At 44.8% G+C, this 14,883-nt stretch overlaps 1 protein-coding gene and 1 long non-coding RNA gene across 41 annotated transcripts in view; one reads left to right on the top strand and one right to left on the bottom strand.

Moving 5' to 3' along the window:
* Positions 1–6,641, bottom strand: part of LOC120377788 — a 39,919-nt gene extending 33,278 nt beyond the window's left edge. The window contains exons 1-2 of one of the 2 annotated variants that reach the window (XR_005587488.1): positions 6,452–6,641; positions 2,556–2,656 (exon numbers count right to left, since the gene is read on the bottom strand). This is a non-coding gene — a long non-coding RNA (uncharacterized LOC120377788). Of the gene's footprint in view, positions 1–2,555; positions 2,657–5,903; positions 5,987–6,451 lie in introns of those variants that run through there. The other variant, XR_005587487.1, reaches the window with a different exon arrangement.
* ZBTB20 (zinc finger and BTB domain containing 20) overlaps positions 1–14,883 on the top strand; it is a 646,879-nt gene that overhangs the window by 566,652 nt on the left and 65,344 nt on the right. Inside the window, exon 1 of one of the 39 annotated variants that reach the window (XM_039497076.1) lies at positions 2,716–2,791. The exons of the other annotated variants lie outside the window; for them this stretch is intronic. The gene's annotated coding sequence lies outside the window, so the exon portion shown is untranslated. Of the gene's footprint in view, positions 1–2,715; positions 2,792–14,883 lie in introns of those variants that run through there. 39 annotated transcript variants of the gene reach the window in all.

Genomic DNA, 14,883 nt, shown 5'->3' with positions numbered 1-14,883 from the left:
AAGTAGCAAAGAACATAATGGGCCTGATTCTTAACTGCCTTGCACCTTGTGGAGTTACTATCACTAGTGCAAAGTGGGTGTATGATGCTACCAAACCAGAAATCAGTATGCCCAACACTGGTGGGAATATTTTCCACTCATTTTGCGCGGGTGTAAAGGAGCAAGGCAGTGGAAAATCAGTATGTTTTCTAAATTTGCTGGAAACCAAAATCTCACTGGGACTAAGACCACATAGGCCAAAATTTAAACCAAAGCAAAACTTAATGTCTATTATAGGAGGTTTATTGTGTACAACCTGGTGAGATGCTCACTTAACTGTAACTGAGCTGCTAAAACAAAATCTATGTTTACCTACTGATGCCCCGAAGATTTGAAATCAAACAGATCTGTTAGCAGCAATGCAAGAGTTGCTGTGTTCATGCTTTGGGCTTAATAGCATACCTCCTGATCCGCCCTGGAATATTGTTCTGGGAGGTGAGAAGGAGGTGAAAATATGCTCTGCCTGGGCAGAAAATGTCTTTGGACCATGAAAAGCCCTCTGGATGGGAAAAGGTGCATCAGAAGAGTGTCAAAAGTAGAATTGCCAGCAGGGTCAATAGAAAACCATGGGCAAAATCTGCCAGATTTAACGGAACATGAATTCAACATGCCAGGCTTTAAAACTGTGCTTTTCTTTAGCTAGTTTTTCAAGGATATTAGAGAAGAATGTAAATCAGGGCATGCCTGACCAACCCAGGAGTTTAGGTGATGATTAATTTAAAAATGAAAAAAAAAAAGATGTTTGGCATATTTTAAAAAAGTCTTTGGTAAAAATTAACCCTTTACTTCAATGTTAAAATAGTCCTTTTCCGGAGCCAGGCGCCACCTTTTATATGGTGCATGGGGCTTCCATTAGCTTCAGTAGGATCACTTTGTGCAAATCCACAGGGCAGAATTTGGCCCCAGATGTTTCATAATTAAGTTCCAGTGGCTCACGCTGTAAGTTTGTGTGTTGGATAACTCGCTTAAGGCTGTTAGCATTTAAATAGCCACAACTGGGGCTTTCATGTTAATGCGCCGTTAATCCTTCCACTCTGGTAGCTGGGTTTTCCTGCTCTAGCATCTGTTGCTACCAGCAGTAGATGCACCCAAATTGCTGGTGCACAGGAGGTCAAATGCAGGGAAGAGATGGTGCAGATCTTTGCTGGAGTTATTTTTATAGCTGCCCCACTGTGGTTGTAGGATAGGCTTGTATTGCATTGTTTCTGTCTAATGAGGCTTCTTTGTGTAAGATTGTCAACCAAGTCTGATAGTATCATGGGTGTCATAATAAAATGTCCTAACTTTGCATTTGGATCTGATTACTCCTGAGGGAATTCTGCTCCAAAAAATTAAAAAATCTGTGCCAAAAAAAATTCTGCATATTTTGTCAATACATAAATGTGGAGGTTCCAGCATGGCAGTGGGGAGCACAGGCTACTGGCTGCAAGGAGGTGGGAGTTCATTGTGCAGCACCTCCTTGGAACACGGACTTGGCAGTGAGGCTGCACCCAACCCTGACAAAGCGCAAGGGCCAGGCCTGCCCCGGAAACACTCCAGGGCCCTGCCCCTCTGTGCCAGGTTCACTAAGATAGTAAGCCCTGGCCCCTGATCCAGGTGTGGGGCAAGCAGGCTCAGGATCCAAGTGTGGAGGGGTTTAATGTGGGGGGATCCAGGTGTGGGTTGAGAGGGTTCTGTGTGGGGCAATCTGGGTGCGGGCAGCTCAGTGGGTTTGGGGAGAGGAGGGATCTGGATGCACAGGGGCTCACTGGGGGGGTTCCAGGTGCAGGGGGAATGGAACTCTGTGGAAAGGTCCAGGTGAAAATGGTTGGGGCTTGGCAGGGAGGATCTACGGGTGGAGGGCCTCAGCAGGGGTGTCCGGGTGCTGGGAGAGTGGGGCTTAGTGGAGTGGGGGTCTGGGTACAGCTGGTTGGGGCTCCATGGGGTGGGGGTCTTGGTGCAGGGGACTCATCAGGGTATTCCTGGTGGGGATTTGAGTGTGTTGGGGGCTCAGCAGAGGGTGGTCTGGGGGCAGGGGTGGGGGATCCGGATGCAGGCAGGAGGGGCTTGGTGGGAGGGTAGAGGAGTAGGGCTCAGTGCGGGAGGTTGGGTGCAAGGGGGCTCTGGATGCAGTGGATGAGGTTCAGCGGGGTGGGGGGTTCGAGTGCAGGGGATCGGTGGTTGTGTTCTGGGTGAAGGGGGGTGAGATTTGACAGAGGGTCTGGGTCTAGGGCTGGTCTGGAGGCACGGGGCTTTGGCGGACAGGGGAGCAGCTCCCTTTACAGTGACTCCTCCCCCTGTGGCTGAGGAGCAATGGGGGCAGGAAGCAGGGGGCTGGAGTGCAGCTTCCTACAGTTGGGGAGGTTTTTGGTGGTGGCCTTGGCCCTGGCTGCTCCTTGCAGGAGAAGAACAAGTCCCATCCTTCCCCAGCCAAGACAGGACTAACAGCTGAGCCCAGCACAGGGTAGGATCCACCAGCAGGAGCATCCCTAGCCCTGCTCCTACCTGCATGAGCCCTGCCCCCCATGGTGATTTACCTCTCCATCGGCTGCTCCGGTCACCCAAAGCCATGCCACCGCACTGCTGGGGATGGGTGCATGACCACTCTTGCAGCTTGCCTTTGATTCTCCATCATTTTCTGCAGGGAAGCAAAGAAATCTGTGGAGGACATGAATTCTGAGCATGCACAGTGGTGCAGAATTCCCCCAAGAGTAGGATCTTCAAGATCCCAATTTTTACTTCAGGAGGTGTTGGATCAGACATCAGATTGGAGGTTAGGTGTGTTAATACCTATATTGTGGGACTAAGTCCTTAATGGGGAGTCCAAATACCAGGTTTGGATGTACAGTTGAGTAACCATATTTGAAAATTAGGACCTGCATGAGTCTGACTGACCTTTATTACTTAGGTTTGCAAGAACTTGGAGTTCTTGTGCAAACTTGATTCCTTCTGCATATGTGTGCTTTTTTCCACCTGTATTTGGCAAGGAGGTTACAACTGGATCTTTCTGGATGTGGGCCTTGCCATGGGTTATCTGTGCCATCCTCACCATCAGATGGGATTATTCCAATCTGCTCTACATGGGACTACATTTGAAGCACTTGAAAACTTCAGCTGGTGCACAGCCCAGCTTACTTCTTTTCTTACATAACAATGTTTCCAATATGAAGCATGTCATGCCAGTGCTCTGGAGATTGCACTGGCTTCCAGGTGATTCCCAAGTGTAATTCTTGATCTTGCTTTTTGACCTAGTAAGGGCCTTTATGGCTTGGGTCCTACCCATTTAGCAATGGCTTCTCTCCTTGTGCTTTTACTTAACAAATGACTGGGATGCTTGACCTGTCATTCCCTTGCAGTGTTCAGTGTCTCACTGGTGGATGATCAGCTCTGACATTCATTTTCCTCTCTTGGTCTGGCAGAGCAAAAGTTTGTTGACTTTCAATAGAAAGGCCTATCTATTTTCCCAGGCTTTTTCTGAGAGGCTGAATTGAGGGGAGGATGAGTGAATAGAGGGAGGGAGGGATTTGGTTTCTGTGGCCTGGGAACATTTTAATGGCAATAGTGGGCAAATTCAGACTCTTCTTTGTATATGAGTTTTAGGTTTAATTTATATATGTGCCTAGTGTTTTTGGGTAGGCTCATTTTTATAAACCTTAGCAAATAAAACTGAAAAACATTTTATGGTTTAGGGAGTTGTAAATACTGTCAAAGTGATAAAAATTACATTATTTCCAAACAGTTACAGTCACTAGTGAGTTTTGTAATTCTCTGCTTGAGTGTTTAGAAAAGCTATCAGCTGTCAGTCACAACAGCAGTGCCCTAGAGCAAGGATTGCAGGGATGGGCAGGCTGAACAGAACCCTGGCGTAAGAAAAATATCCCCATATATATATATATAGAGAGAGAGAGAGAGAGAGACTTGTGGATTTAACTTTTTTAATTAGTTTGTACATGTGGAGAGAGGGCTGTGATTAAACATTACATTTCTCAAATACCTACTTAAATAGTATCTTAGCTAGAATAACTGCCAGAAATGCCTCGTCTGTTGGCTATGCAGAAGGTTTTTTATGGTGTTGCTTAGGTTTTTGAGCACAGTGCCTGCAGAAGATATGGTAAGCAATGAAGTATCACATGTAGCTTCTAAATATGAAGATCAAGGTACCAACATGCATAATCAGTTGGAAAGCACATGCAGAGGCAATCGGCCTTGTTTGACACAGAATCAAGCCCACTTTGTTGTAATACCTCACAGTATCATGTGCCTGCATGTCTTTCCTAGTATTTTCTCAGGCTCAGCAGGGATTCCCTCCAATTCTTTTAATGAGAGCTACAAGTGTCCCTACTGTATATCTGGACAGGTACATGGGGTTAGTTGGCAGGGGACAGCAGAAAGCTACAAAGCTGTTCAGAACATGGACCACAAGGGAGCATTCCTGCACACAGGTCTAGCATCACATGCAAGTAACATTACTGCTGCACATCGCTTTAATTCTCTAATGATGTATTATATGCTGGACCATAATCCTGTAGGTGGAGTTGAGGGAAGGAACCCTCTGGAGCGAGTATATGAGCCCAAAAAAAGAGATCTCCACTAGTTTAGGTCACAATTAAAATTGAGTTTGGTGGTATCTCAGCCTAATCCCTGTTGAGCTTTCTGTTCACATCATAAAACCATCCCATGGTTGGCAGGCCCTGCTCAAGAGGTCTAGGACTGGAACTGCAGAGAATGCTAAGGGATAGGAAGGAAGTGCACTGGCAGAGCTGTGGCAGAACAGAAGTAGACAGGGAAGCTGCAGGTTGCTGACCTATAGTGGTAGTACTGGGTGGAGAGCACAGGGCTGTAATAGCAGGCCAGTGGCAGGTGCATTGGCAGAGTTCTGTGAGAGACCCTGACAAAGTGCTTGAGCTCAACATGCCTAGCATTAGCCAGCGTTTTTAGCCTTTCACTTTCATGAGAGCTAAGATTTCCCAGATTCTCTCCTCCTCCACCAAAATAATAAGGTATTGGAATCTGCAGAAGCTAAACTGTGAGCATTCTGTGGAGCGCTTCCTATGTAGGCCAAAAAAAGAGGCTTCAGTTCCTGGGTTCATCACTTCATTCTCTTGCCCAGAGAGAAGTTTTTACCCTAAAAGTTAATTAAAAGAAATATAAAAAGAAAAGCAAATGTCATTCAGATAACATGCTGATACGCCTATTTTTCCATCTGATGATAGGGCCAAATGCAGTGAAAAGCCAGTATCCTGCTGAGCCTGTGATTTCAAACTTTCAGCAAAGAAAAGTTTATTTCCCTTCCTCCACCCCACCTGAATTCCTTACTGTCCAGTTAGGTAGGGAAGTTCAGAACTAGTTGCACTGCAGGTTGAAATCACACAGGGTCTGGTTTGGTTTATCTTGTGCAGTAACTTGTACATCTCAGGTTTTGCTGGTGGTTATCCTGCCTCCATTCCTGGATTCTAGAGTGCTTGTGAATGGGAATTGACAGTAGCATTTCATCTCATCGCTTTCATATGTCTGCCCTCCCTCCACTCCCCCACCCGAACGGCATTATGATTTTTCTCGCTGTATGTGCGTGCAGCACTGCGTGGCATTTTAGTGCTCAGTTAGGGAAAGAGTTGCTTTTTCCCTTCACAGGCCTAAATATAATGTTCAGAGCTAGAGAATCATTACTGATGTAGATTGAGCCCCTCTATTGTGACAGCCTGCTCCTGCTCCTCTTGATGTCACTGGGAGTTTTGACTTCAATGGAGCAAGATCTAGCCCTTTCTTTGCAGGGCCAGGTTTGCAGAGTTTTAAATCTCTGCTGATTGTAATAACACAAGTTATCCCCTCAGTGGGCCACCTAGCCCCAATTCAGAAGGTCATTTGCCCCCTGTGGAGTCACTTACCCCCACTCATAGTTACATTTGATCCTTGTTCCATAGGTGTATCTCTCCATTCACCTCAGCCATTACCCTGCTCGACTAGTCAGTCTCTCCTCACTGTATCACCTGAGTTTAAAAAGGCCATTTCAGCTGTCTCTTTACAGTGCCATCTGGGACTAATTTAATGGAGTATCCACTGGGCATTAATTTAGTCTCCTTCTAACTATTCTTCATTTTGTCTGATGAAGTTTGTTTCACGTGTTTCCATATTATTAAAACAGAAGGGTTGTTTTTTGTTTTGTTTTGTTTTGTTTTTGTTTTTTGCCAGAAAAAACTCTTGTACCTTAGAGTCATGGAACTGGAAAAACTGTCAATATCAAATCCTTCCTAGCACATCTCCCAAGATCCAGTGCAGGATTGTTCTCTGCATCACATCTCTAGTGCTTTTTCCAGTCTAGTTTTAAAGTTCCAGGCAAGGGGGGCTTCTGTCTCTTTCCTTAAGAAGCTATTCCACAGCCTAATATATTTTCCTGTCAGCCTAAATTTTCCAACTCTTAATCTTATGTCTATACCTTTTGTACTGTTCTGTGTAACTCCTCTCCTTTTTTGGTATTTTTACACCTTTCAACTGCATACTGTTATCTGTTATCATGTCTCTCCCCTCTCTTAATCATCGTCACTTAGCCAGTCTATACAGATTGAGCTATTAATGTTAGCTAATAAGTCAGTCCTTCCAGCACCTGGATCATTTATGGGGCTTTTCTCTGAACTCTCCAATCACTCTGATGAGAAAGTGCCCAGAAATGAATGTAGCATTCCAGGTGATGTCACCTCTGAGTCATATAGAGACTGTATTACCGTACCTCACTGCCTTTGTGATGTGATTGCTCAATTTTTTAATGATGCAAATTTTTCTTGACTTTTTCCTCTCGGTGTTTGGTTTGGACTATGGCCACCATCTGGGGTGCTTATAAAAGATTCTTTGGCAACCTCCATGCTGTTTCTATGGATCTGAACTTAATTTTTCATTCAGGCCACTTCTGATTGAAACTCTCTTGTTTAAATTCCACTTCCTTATGTTTCTCACTGAACTTTTGATATGACACCCCCTCCCCCCGGTGTGGCTGTTATGGTGACTGTTATTTAATGGCTCAGATACACTTATGTCCTGAACCAACTCCCATGGACTGGGTTTTACACCATTTTTCCCCATGTATATCAAAAACTTGCATTCAGCTAGCCATACACTCCCACTAAAGTCAAGCAAGTGCAGCTGTTTGTAATGTAGGGATAAGTGTGATATCTCGCACATCCAGGGTAGTGGCCCCTCAGGAGAGTAACTTTAAAATGACATGGGATCTGTAGCAAAATGTGAATTCCAGACTTCTTCCCCATCCTGAACTTCTAGAGGAAGTGAACCCAGATGGCTGACCTCTACCTATATAAACAATGGACGGAATCAAAATCCCATATCCATATATATATGAACTTTGAAGATGTTTGGATTCAGATACAAGGTGGCCACATTTCTAATTGCACAGAACTGAACACCCCCTACCCCACCCCTTACCCGAGGCCCCACCCCTGCCCTGTCCCATCTCTGAGTCCACACCCCTGCTCACTCCATGCCTCCTCCTTCCATCTCTCACTCTCCACCACCCTCCCTCACTTTCATCGGGCTGGGGCAGGGTGTGGGAGTGGGTGATGTCTCCAGGCCCCAGATGTGGCCAGAAATGAGGGGTTCAGGGTGAAGGAGGGGGCTCTGGGCTGGGGCATAGGCTTGGGGTGCAGGAGGGGGTGAAGGTTTTGGCTGGGGGCGTGGCCTATGGGGTGAGGCTGTAAATGATGGTGCAGGAGGGGCTCCAGGCTGGGTCCGAGGGGTTTGGAGTGCAGGAGGGAGCTCAGGGCTGGGGCAGGGGATTGTGGTGCAGGAGGGGGTGTGGGCTCTGGGGTGGGGCTGGGGATGAGGGGTTTGGAGTGCAGGAGGGGGCTCAGGGCTGGGGCAGGGGATGAGGTGAGGGCTCTGGGAGGGAGTTAGGATGCAGGAGGAGGTTCCAACCTTGGGCAGGGGTTGGGGTGTGAGAGGGGATTCAGGGTGTGGGCTCCGGAAGGGTGGTGCTTACCTCAGGCAGCTCCCAGAAGCAGCCGGCGTGTCCAGCTCCTAGGCGGAGCGGCCAGGGGGCTCTGTGTGCTGCCTACGCTTGCAGGCACCACCCCCGCAGCTCCCACTGGCCGCGGTTCCCGGCCAATGGGAGCTGGGCAGCCCCTGCGCCTAGGAGCCAGACATATCGGCCGCCTCCGGGAGCCGCACACAGTCAGGGCAGGCAGGGAGCCTGTCTTAGCCCTACTGTGCCATCGACCGGACTTTTAGTGCTGACTGGAGCTGCCAGGGTCCCTTTTCCACCGGGCATTCGAAAACCGGACACCTGGCAATCCTATTCAGATACCAGTTTTGCTTTAGCCCCTGCTATCATAATTGAAATTGGTTTAAAACAAGCCAACAAATAACACAAGCAAAGCTTCTCAAAACATGATGCATGAAGAGCAGAACCTTTTATAAAGTCCATGACGGCTACCACCATGCAAATCCAATATGCCTGTTCAGCATTTAGTTACTACACTGACAGGCTCTATAGAAATACTAGATTGACAGATTAGTTTCTGTGGGCTTGATTGTTGTCTGCCTTACATCTTCTGTTGTTATTTAGACCTATGCAAGGTGGGGTGGAAAATCCCCGTATCCTAGTGCACTCTATCCATATCTCTATTTATCTCTGTCTCTCTAACCTAATTTATGTATTTACTCTGTCTAGGTTTTTGTACCACACCCATCACTGTAATATGAGAATCTTCCAAAAAGATGACATCCAGTCAGGAGGTGGTCTGATTTCCTTGCCTATTTCCCAAGAGGCAATTAGTATTATGGATTCTGATTTGTGGTGGATTTGGGGGTGGGGGGTGTTTAGCATCTCACTCATCTCCTCCTTCCTTCTCTGACCTCTCTAAATTCCACCAGTTTTCTCGACATTGATGTATGTCACTATAGTATTATCCTGATTTTTCCAGATGGGAAAACTGAGGAGAAGGACAGGGGCCATGCAATGCCTGAGCGGCAGAGCTGGGAACAGAATGCACATCTCCTGACTCCCTGTCCTGTACTTTAACCACTAGATCATAGTTCCCTTTGATTGATGAACATTCTATTGGATGATGATGAAAACAATGTAAGACTCATTTTTTATTTTAAAAACAGATTTTTTGATTATTTCTTTTTGATCTTCTGTTCTTTAAACCTTTTTTTTTCTGCCAGTTCTCCTTCATAGCTGCTATTTACTGGCAGCCATGTATTTTCTATCAAACCAGTAGAACTTTAAGACATACCTAAACTATTTCACAGTAGATAAATCAAAATTGATTGGGTCTTTTTGAGGTGGAAAAAAAGGATGCTGTGCATAGCTCTTTTAATGTAAGCAAATCAAACTGTGCTGCTCTGCATTTTCACCTTTAGCTTCCTTTGCTTAGTACATTCTGATTGATGAATCTGTTTTCTTGTTTATCCTTTTCTTTTTTATGCTTATCCACTTGTAATAAAATACCCAGCTATCTTCAGTGTTGTATTTTCATACACTAGTCAGAAATCTCATTGTCGCTCTATAGCCAACTGAAAATCCTTTTTCTTTTTTTCCTCTCGGGAGATTTGTGTGGCAGCTCAATCCTGCTGCAGACTATAACCTTTGCCTACTTTTTCGTTACTCACACCATGAAGTCATAGCTGTCTGTGATATCACAGTGGGCTACTATGGGAAATCTTGTGATGTCTGAAGGAGAGGATTATAACTAGGTTAACAAAGCAGTGGCAGGACCGGAGTGATAAAGGTGTTTATCATACCATAAAGCATCTCAGTAATTAGAAGTGTAAGGAAAGACATTTCCTGTTTTTGAAGGGAGAGCTGGAATTTCAGTTGTTTTTTTTAAATGTATCATTGATTAAGAAAGTTCACATGTATAAAGCAAGCAGAACTGAAACCACACTTTTTTTTTCCCCACACAAACAAAAAGGAGTGTGGGGGGAAATGTGCAGGCAGCCTTGGTCTATAACATTGATTTGTAACCAACAAAGGAAACGTCTACTTATGAGACACAAATCAATGTAACCAGACTGTGAAAGTGCAAACAGAGATGTGAGAAAATTATTTGATCATTAGTCTTCCTTGGGAAAAAACAGAGGGCCAAATTCTGTCCGTATTTACATGGATGCAACTGCCACTGAAATCAACAGGAGATGTACCCATGTAAGTGGGAGGAGAATTTAGCCTAGAATCTTTCTGATGAGTGATGGTTAAATATTAGAGTCCGGGGAAAGGGTGTTTGTGCTCTAGGGCCACCAGAGAAGGCGGGGAGAAGGGTGGATGCAGTCCAGACTTTGTTGTAAATGAAGTGGCAAGTTCAGAAGCTATATTAATATCCCCCTCCTACAGAGGTGAGCTACATGAGTTGCATACCTAGTTGATTTCAGGTGAAATCTCAAAACAGTTTACACAAACCTGAGCCCTTGCTGCTGTAAGATGAGCCATTTCTTTAGAAGTAACCCAGTGCTGCAGTTTCTAGCAAGCAGGGTCATCCTCTAGGAAAACCCAGTATTACCAAACTAGGCAGTTGCTTATCCTAGACAATCTGGAGGTCCAAGTCCAACTGGACTTCTGACAGTTACAGACATTGGATTGGAGAATCAGTTTCCCCTGATCCTCATAAGTTCCTTATGCCTAAGGGTGTGGCTTCGCCAGTGCTTTTTGTACCTATGTAGTTACACCAATGTACCAGCATCAGTGCAAAAATCCCCAGTGTAGACCAACCTTGATCACATCACCCAGCAATTCCAGTGAGGAAAGTCTTACTGATTTTAACCTCAAAAGTTGCCCCAGAGAAGATGCAGACTCCATTCCTTCAGTAGCATGTTCTGCTTCATTCTAGCCTTCTATCCTCCTTCACCTACAGCGCTTCGCTGTGCTTACACTGGTAATGGGCGTTCTCCATACTCCTCAGTTTGATTTCATTAGTTCAGTTACTTGAAAGAACTGGAGAGGGAAGCACACATGGCCTGATTCCTCTAACACTTCGGCTATGTCTACACTGCGCTTTTGTTGTTAAAACTTTTGTCACTCAGGGGGGTGAAATAAACACACTCTGACCGACAGACGTTTTAACAACAAAAAGCGCCAGTATGGACAGTGCTTTGTCGGCAGGAGATGCTCTCCCACTGACAAAGCTACCGCCCTTCGTTGGGGATGGTTTTATTTTGTTATCAGTAGAGCAGCTAAACTGTATACCGGGGTAGGCAACCCCTGCTGTATACCTTACAGCAGCATGGCTGTAGCGGCAGGGTAGACATAGTCTTATACCAGCTTAGATAGATGGACAATATTGCTCTGATTTATGGCAGCTCATTTCTGTGGATTTACTCTTGATGTATACCCTGCACGGGGCAAATCTGGCCCACAGTCTCTCAGAAGATAGAGCCAGCCCAAGCAAGTGATATATCTTTGAAGGAGTTGTTTTTTGGTTAAAATCCATTTTTAAACTAAAATGGGTTAAATTAGCTTTTTTTAAAAACCAAACAACCCAAAGCTGGCATCCATTTCAGTTAAACTCCCCTTCAAAGCACTGGATGCAACAAGTCATATTGTTTTAATTTGCAACAACAACAAAGTGGGACCCCTCACTATTCTGGCTTCTAGAATGGATTTGGGGGTTTTGAGATGGAAACAAAGCTTGCCGCCTAGCCTCACACACAGAGAGTATTTACCCCTGGGTATGCGCTGTGTCCTAATCTTTTACATTAAGTCGCTCTCTGTCAGGGATTGCTGTTATATAATACATGTTGTCATCTGGAGTGAGGCACAGTTGCGCATATTTAGCTGGTTTACTTTGTAATGCGTCATTACAAGTGACCGAAAACATGGTACAGGAAGTTGTTTGTGTGCTTTTTTTCATTGCTTATGCAACTCCCAAACGGAAAGTGTTCTTGAGACCAGATGGTAAAGAACTGTCTATGGCTAGTTCCATTTTCCAGATGCATTGGTGTTTCATGTCTACTTGAAGCCAGTTCAGATGGCTTTGTAAACTTGAGTCTAACTTTTGTTTAACCCTTTACTATGCTGCTCATGACAATTTTCCGCACTAACTTCAATCCAAAGAAAAATTGTCAAGATGCACTAGAGACTGTGTGCCAAGCTATCTAGGAGGGGAATGTGACCTGGACATCATGCTATGATCAGCAATTAAGAGATTAACTCTGTTATTCCTAAATTAGTGTTATAGATTCAGAAATTCATGTCCAAGTTCCGGCTTCAATAAGATTCTTTCCTGCATCTTTCTCTCTAACTTTCACACAGTAGCACAGTGACCAAGACCTGAATGTGTTACTGCCTGACTTGGGGTCACTAGCCAGTGAAGGAAAGTTACTTTCAGTCCCTGCAGAAAAGCCACACTCCTTGCCTCAGGGCAATAACACAGTCCTGTGACCATATCTGCATAATACAAGTCATCTGCAGTTACAGCCCAGCATGATTTGGGAGAATTTTTACTTGCTTGGCTCCTTAGAGTTTTTACAGTGAAGCCTGGTGCAGCAAGGCACTATTTGTATTCATTTTATTTTTTACTACAAATGAAGTTACTGGCCCAAATTTTTATCATAGTTACACCCATCCAAGCCTATTAACAAGGTTGCATGGTTGTATCTGAGGGCAGAATTTGGTTGGCCATTTCTGCATGAAAGTGAGTCTGTCATTGCTGATTAGCTTCCATCAGTCCTCACCACATCTCCACCTTTTAAGGGAAGGCTGCTCTGTAGTTTTTTAAGAGGTGAAATAAACCACCTTTCTTTTCTGAGTGAATCCTGAAGTAGCACTAGGTTCCATCCTGAATGCTCCTCACAGATCCTTATCTGTCCAGAAGCCGACATTGTCCATACCCTTCCTGGACTACAAAGTTTAGCGAGCCACTTACGTGGTGTTTTGCTAGGCCCAAATCCTGGCTTCTTTTCACTGTGTACAGGACATGTAGAGATCTAGTTTGGAAATGGATCTGCATCTTAGAGAAGAGGAGAACAGGCTTCAAAGAGTTTTCACAGAAAGTGTCTCTGAACTGCTTGCATACTGCAGGGCTGCCTTCTGCTGGTCTACCATCCATGGTAGCATGAAGGAATGAGGACAGGGGCAAGGACATGGCCGGAAGATCCATGGTTAAACAGAGATGTGAGAGGGGCAGTGTGTGTTAGAGAGAAGGAGAAATAGCTGTAGAGGCTACTGCAGACCAAGGGCTGAAGTAGCAGCCTAAGAGAGAAGATTCCATCCCCCCACTCCCCACTCCCCCCCCCCACAACTTTAGTAGAGAAACTTGTACATTTACTTCAGCTTTGTATAGGGAGGAAGGATTTAGTCGTCCCTAGGAACAGTGACTTCATTCCTTTAGTAGCTGTAGTATGCATCAGTGCTACCGAAAACATGCAGTGGGCTCTAAAGGTTGTGCAGGTACGCAAACACACATGCACAGAGCAACTAGCCTGGTTTTGGCTGGCTCTGCAGAACCAGTGCACAGCCAAAGACTGAAAGAGAAAAACCTGCTCCTCTTTCCTTCACCTCCCCTGGTGCTAATGTGCTTGAGCAAACACTTAACTCAGTGGCATTGCTAGATATTGTAGCATTGCCTGACAATGCTAGCATGATGGTTTTGCCTGCAATTCTAAGCAGCTTTTTTCATGTGCCTTCAGACCTTTGTTAAAACCCTTTAGTCTGAAATTTCTTGTTTCAGACCAGCAAGGATCTTTGGATTCACAAAACATTTGGTCTCCTTTTTGTCAAGTGAAAAATAAAGGTATTTGTTGCATAAAATATTTCTAAGAGATACTGGTCCAGTGGAATTTTTTGAACCATATCTGAATTTCAGACATCTCAACGTAAGTTTGGGTTCAGGCCCATCTCTAATTTCAGATGCTTTTGATAACTTAGAACCACTTTGTTTTCATAATAATAATACTTGCTATATCATACATAATCCATAGGTCCCAAAGCAGGTAGGTAGCATTACCTCCAGAAAGAAGAAGTGCTTTTCCCATAGTCATACAGTGAGTCACGGTCATAACTTGGAATAGAACCAAAATCCCCTGATGTGGAAACATAGTCATGGCTGAGGAAAACATTAAGATGAGAAATAACAGTTGTAATCAACCATTTTCCACTAGGCCCTCAATCAAGTTGATCACTTACTGTATGCCCACAGTACGCAGCTAGGGCTGTCAACTCTGACTGAAGCTGTTCCAGGAGATTTTTTTTTCCCAGCATGATATAATGTCATTTTCTTAAAATAGCCTATTAAAATCTCCTGGATTGCTTTCATTAGTCACCAGGAGATGGATGCCGATTCCGGGAGACTTCAGGCCAATCCTGGAGAGTTGGCAACCCTATACACAGCAGGAATAGGTGTAAACTGAATGCCCAGATCTGAACAGCCCTGAACTTTAGGAAAGTCCAGATCCAACTCCACTTCCAAAATTAGTTGCTCAAACCCATCTTAAATTTGTTACAATATAGCAGTTTGGGATGATCAGGATCTGAGTTTATTTTGGAAATGCAGGATAAACTAATGTCATATGTCAGGGTGAAAACTGATAACTGCAGAGGTCAGGAGGAATTTGTTCTCTGTGAGCATCGTTATGCAATAAAAACATAAGAATGGCCATACTAGGTCAGCCCAGTGCGCCATCTAGGCCAGTATCCAGTCTTCTGACAATGGCAAGTGCCAGATGCTACAAAGGGAATGAACAGAACAGGCCAATCATCAAGTGATCCATCCCCTATTGCCCGCTCCAGCATCAGGCAGCAAGAGGCCTAGGGACACCCAGAGCATGTGGCTGCATCTCTGACCATCTTGGTTTGTGGTCATTAATGGACCTAACCTCCATGAAGTTATCTACTTCTTTTTTTAATCCAGTTATAGTTTTGGCCTT

The sequence above is a fragment of the Mauremys reevesii genome, linkage group 1 (assembly GCF_016161935.1).
Source record: "Mauremys reevesii isolate NIE-2019 linkage group 1, ASM1616193v1, whole genome shotgun sequence".
NCBI lineage: Eukaryota > Metazoa > Chordata > Testudines > Geoemydidae > Mauremys > Mauremys reevesii.
The sequence above is the reverse complement of the archived record's forward strand: the minus strand, read 5'-3'. Positions and strand labels throughout refer to the sequence as shown.